We start from the raw sequence: 6000 nt of genomic DNA, 5'->3' as shown, positions 1-6000 counted from the left end.
TCTTCTTGTTTTCCGGCTGGAAAGTCTTTGCTCTTTAGACAATCTTCTGCTCTTTAGACAATCTTCTGCTCTTAGACAGCTCAGTACTGAAGAAAATGGGAGCCGAAGGCCAGGTCTCACCGTTGTGTATATATACGGTGCGGACGTAGCATAGACTAAAATTCTCAGTGCCGCAGAGGCGCGCGGAAGGGGTAAACCCAATAGCGATAGCCTTAGAGGGCGAAGCCTATACGAAATACAACCTCATATCTTGACTGGTAAATTCTGCTATCTCATAAATTACATCTTTGTCCTGTCTCAGGCACCGTAGCTATACTACTCGCTTGGATAGGGAAGGGGGGGTTGAAATTCTTGTTATTCGAAACCCTCACCACTAGATGTCACTAGAACTTAAACACTTTACCTTTAAATGAGCTATTTGATGTGAGCTAGATGATAACCTACCCTGTCATTTCATTACCACTAGGCTATAACATTTAATATTTTATGTAACTCTTACCCCTAAAATCGACTGACACCGTCTACGGTGCGTTACGAGAATTCGGTCAATTTTCAAAATAAAACATACTGTGGAGACTCCCGATCATAAAACAACATAAACACAGTTAAAACGGACACAAAAGGAACTCATTAAACTACGTAGCCTACTTAATCATAGTAGAAGCACAAAATGCAAACACTGGTTACCAAATCAACATAATCTAAACATATCATCGAAGTCAAGCAGGCAAAACGCTCTGATTCTGAAATGCTCCCTGTGGGAAATGCAGCCTGAAGTTGTCGGAAGGAAACAGGGTCACATAGAGCTGTGAAGAAGGTAGTAGAACAGACCTGGGCAAACTACGGCCCGCGGGCCACATCCGGCCCTTTGTACGTCCCTGTCCGGCCCCGAGAGGCCAATCATAAATTACAACATAAATTAAACTAATATATGTTGTGCATGCAATACAACTGTGGCGCTTTTATTTTGAAAGCGCTACGTTTGTGTTTGTGTCTTCCGTGTGTACGCACAGCTCCCGCGCACACGCGCGTAGGTGAACAGGGACAGGTGATGCTAACCAGATTACCCCAAGATGTCAGCTCACGCTAAGAAAAGAAAAGTTGATAACGAATGCCGCGTTTTCAACAAGACATGAACTGCCAAGTATTTCTTTACAGAAATTAAAGGTAATGCTGTGTGCTTAATTTGTGGTACACAGGTCGCTGTGTTGAAAGATTATAATTTGAATCGTCACTACACCACCAAGTATGAGGAGAAATACAGAAATTTGACTGACGAAGAGCACGCAAAGGAGTCTGATGCGTTGCTAGCAAAACTGCAAACCCAACAAGGCCTTTTTACCAAACTTCACACCCCAGAGATGCAGCCGTCAGGACAAGTTATGTAATTTCTCACAAAAGTTCGAGTTCATTAAGGAGTGCTTATTGGACTCTGTTGCACTGATATGTCCGGAGAAAAAGGCTGCGTTTGAGAACGTGTCACTCTCCCGACGCACCGTAACGAGGTGGGTTGAGGACATCGCTGGGAACTTGGAGCTTCAGCTTAAGAACAGAGCGGACGACTTTGACTGTTTTTCTCTGGCTTTGGATGAGAGCTGCGATGTACGTGACACCGCCCAGCTCCTCATCTTCTTACGTGGGATAACTGCAGACTTTAAAGTCACAGAGGAGCTGGCGGCCATGCAGTCAGAAAAGGCACAACCACTGGTAATGACTTGTTCACAGAGGTAAATGCATGTTTGGACATGTTAGGACTGAAATAGGACAAGCTGGTAGGTGTGACAACAGACTGTTGCCCAAATCTGACAGGGAAAAATGTTGGACTTTTAAAGAGAATGCAGGATAAAGTGACAGAAATTAACCCTGTGCAGGAGTTGACATTTTTGCATTGTATTATACATCAGGAAGTGTTGTGTAAGACAGTGTTAAAATGAACCATGTTGTTGATGCTGTAACTAAAACAGTTAACTTCATCAGAGGGAGAGCATTAAATCACAGGCAATTTGTTGCACTTTTGGAGGAAAATGAGCTTGAACATGGTGACATAAGCTATCACTGCACCGTCAGGTGGCTCAGCCTAGGCAAAGTGCTGAAAAGTGTCTGGGATCTGAGAGACCAGATTCAGGATTTCTGTGTGAAGAAAGGTACCAGAGCTTTCAGATGAAGACTGGGTGGCAGACCTCGGATTTGCTGTGGATGTGACTGCACTCATGAACAAACTAAATGTCAAACTGCAGTGCAAGGGCCTTTTTGTGCATGAGATGTACAGTGCAGTGAAGGCTTTCATGAGAAAGTTGCAGCTTCTCTCAAGCAAAGTGAAGGACAAAATTCTGACCCACCTGCCAACACTAAAAGAAGCCACAAGATCAGCCGATCACCTCCACAAGTACTCAACCATGTTAGAAGCACTGCATGGAGAGTTTTCAAGGCGATTTCAAGATTTCAAAACTCTTGAGAGTGAAATGCACATGGTGTCTTCTCCCTTCAACTGCAATGTGGATAATGCACCAAGTGATGTCCAGATGGAACTCATTGACCTGCAGTCTGACACGCTTCTGGCAGAGCACTTCAAGTCAGTCTCACTGCTGGACTTTTACTCCTCCCTCAAAGAGGAGAACTTTCCACACCTGAGGAGGCATGCTCAGAGGATTCTTGTCCTGTTTGGATCTACCTATGTATGTGAACAGACATTCTCAGTGATGAAGTTCAACAAATCCAAACACAGATCCTCTATCACTGATGACCACCTCTCAGCTGTCCTTCGCATAGCCACCTCAGACATTCAGCCAGATTTCAATGCACTTGTTCAAGCCCAGAACAGACTGGATTATTCTCACTGAAGAGGTAAAATGAGGTGGAAAACATTACAAGTTTTTGTTTGTTGTATTGCTGTATTCCTATAAACTTGTTCAGCTGTTTGTTGTTTTTCATTGTTTGTGGAGATGAATAAATTAAGTTCAAGTTATTGTTGGTGTGGCCCTCTGACACAATTCAGGTTTCTCATGTGGCCCCTTGTAAAAATTAATTGCCCACCTCTGTAGTAGAAGCACTAAAATGACAAATTAATAACAAGTCAATAAGGTGGGGCAGGCTGCACGCTCAGCTGCTGAAACGCTTCTGACATGCTTCCAGTGGACTTTGACTCGGAGATATGGACGCATCAAAACTGTCCGTAACATGCCGGACGGAGTCAGTGGATTCCCGGCTTTAGCCAACAGTGGGGATTAGTTATTGTAGATACCCATTTTGACATCAATATAAAGATTATTATTTCATTTAAAGTATTTAGTCTTTCTACAATAAGCATGATATTTGTTTTCATTGTGGAATGGAATAAATGGAACAAAGTAAAACAGGAAACAGAAAGAATAAAGTTCACAAAGAAACATGAAGGATTTAACAAAATAAAACATGAAGTCAAGACTTCCTCAAAGACTTTCTTCTCTAAGGAAAATATTTCAAAGACGCCACTGGTTGTAGCCTAGATGGTGCGTTCAGGCTCTTTAGTAGAAAACAAAGTAAAACAGGTAAATGTGAACAAGTCTGAGCAGAAAGTTGATCATAGCTTGTAATAAAATAAAGTGTCTGTAGGAATAACTCACATATCCTCAGAGTGCAGAAATAAACATTTTCTTTCTAACCTGCTTCAGATTCTGATGTCGTCTGTGCAGCAGCACCAAAACAAGCGGTGGAAGCTGATTTACAAAGGTGGAAAACCTCTTTATCGTCTTCTCACTCTCACATTCCTTATTAAATATCATGTTTTCTAATGAACTGCATCACTTGTGGAAAACAAAAGCCCACTCTTTGGCCTCTGAGTCTGTTTGGGGTCAAAAGAAACCTCCAGACTTTCACTCTCAGTTCTTCAGAGTCTAACAGCTTCCAGAGGTTTTGTTGAAGAGTCAGACTGTGTTTGAGCGCCACCTGCTGCTCATTAAGCAGACAGACCAATAAAGATGAAGAATAAAGAGAACAGAGTGCTGCTGTTCCTCCATCTTCTGCCCTTTCCTTCATTGTTTTACTCTCTCTGGATGCTGCTGTGCTCTGACAGGAAATCACTGACGTTTAGTGGCTGAACGAGCAGCTTTGATTTGTAATTGATGATAATAATAATACATTTTATTTGTAATGTTTAAACAAAGTTAAAGCAAAGAAAAAAGCAAGAGTTTAAAATAAAAAGGTGGGTTTTAAGGCCATGTTTAAAAGCTCCCAGTCTGTGGATGTATGGAGCCTGGTCCTGGGAGGATTCAGGAGATACACTGAGGCAGATTGCGCACCTTCAACAGGATCCTAGCAGCGCTGTTCTGGACGTACTGCAGCTTCTGGAGGCTTTTCTCAGTGATCACGTTGTGTGTCGGGGATTCAGCCTCTCCCAGGGCGACATGCTCAGTTCTCCCGGTGAGTCAGGGGGAAAACCAGTTATGGACTCTGTCTGATATATTGCTCGTCTGTTGTGAATAATATAGAAACTGAAGAGCTTTAAAAAATTATCGCATACTAAATCACAAAATCCCAATTAGATTATTTTCAAAAATTGTTCAGCCCTAGTAGACGGTGAAGGAGGATGTTGTGTTGAAAGCTGCAGTCAAGTCCAGGAGGATGAGAAGAGACGGGGAGCCACCGTCTGCCGTCGTCAGCAGGTCATTTGTAACCCTGAGCAGAGCTGTTTCTGTGCTGTGGCCAGGTGGTTTTGTTTTAGATGGACCTGAAGCTGGGAGGCAGCTACTTTTTCGAGCACCTTGGAAAGGAAGGTCTGAGGTGGGCCTGTGGTTGGCAAAGACTTCTAAGGTGGGTTTTTTGAGAAGTGGCCTGATGACGGTGGTTTTCAGTGGAACATGGCCAGTCTGGAGGGAGACGTTAATGACCTTTACCAGAGCTGTGGGGAAGGGGTCATCTGTCTGATGATGTCCTCAACCTCTCGCTGTGAGATGTTAGAGAAAAAGCAGAGACGTTGGGAAACCCCAGGCTGTGGGTCGGCAGTCGGGACAGGCAGGGCGCAGAAGCTGGAGGGCAGGGCACCAATAAAAATATTAATCATATGAAGTTTCTTTATTTTGATGAATCACTAATGTAAAAGCAGGATTTTCCTGCTGTAGCTCATTTTGTATCAGACTGTAACTAATAATTATTTTCATTATGGATCAATCTGCAGATTATTATATCGATTAATCGACTGATTGTTTGGTTTATAATGATTCTGTAAATGTTTAGAAATGCTTTCACTGTTACCCAGAGCCCAAAGTGACACCTTCACAATGCTTGTTGTGTCCAAATCTCATCATTATTAACAAACATTAAAATTAATGTTTTGAGTAGTGGAGTCTGGTGTGGTGGATTTATATCCTGAACCAGAAAACTTTCAATACTATAAAACAAAAAAAACTAGTAACTAAAGCGGTCAGATAAATGTAGTGAAGTAAAAATACAATATTTCCCTCTGAGATGTGGAGTAGAAGTAGAAAGTAAAGTACAAGTACCTGAGTGTTGTACTTGAGTACAGCAGTGTAGTAAATGTAGCTGTTGTGTTAATGTGAATGTTTTGTGAGGAGCTCTCCAGTTTGTCCTGAGGGACGAACAGACTGACAGTGACAGGAAGCAGCCAGCAGGAGGCAGCAGAGGAGCTTCAGTTTGTTCAACAGATGATAGTTTTCACTTTAAAGTCACTGGAGGAGCAAACTGTGTGCAGAGGGTTTGTGTCCTGTTACCTTTAATAGAAACAACCAGTCCTGCTATAATGGAAGATCAGCAGCCCAGTAAGGTTGTTATTTGATTAAACGCCAGTTTATTATGGAATAAACAGCATGTGAGCAAAAATATTAAAGCTGTGTAGTAACAATAAAGATCATTCAAACCTGATCAGAACAGCTGACTTCAGTAAAATCATCACAGCAGTCTGACGGCGCTAAACCAACTTAAATATTTCTTTAAGACGTTGACTGGTTCAGCTATTAATTTATGAAAAAGTGACGATTGATATTGATAGTAAAAGACTAGGCTATA

The sequence above is a fragment of the Micropterus salmoides genome, unplaced genomic scaffold (genome assembly GCF_014851395.1).
Source record: "Micropterus salmoides isolate LMB-PRFRI ecotype aquatic unplaced genomic scaffold, ASM1485139v1 Ms_hic_scaffold_4164, whole genome shotgun sequence".
NCBI lineage: Eukaryota > Metazoa > Chordata > Actinopteri > Centrarchiformes > Centrarchidae > Micropterus > Micropterus salmoides.
This window is presented reverse-complemented; position numbering follows the sequence as displayed.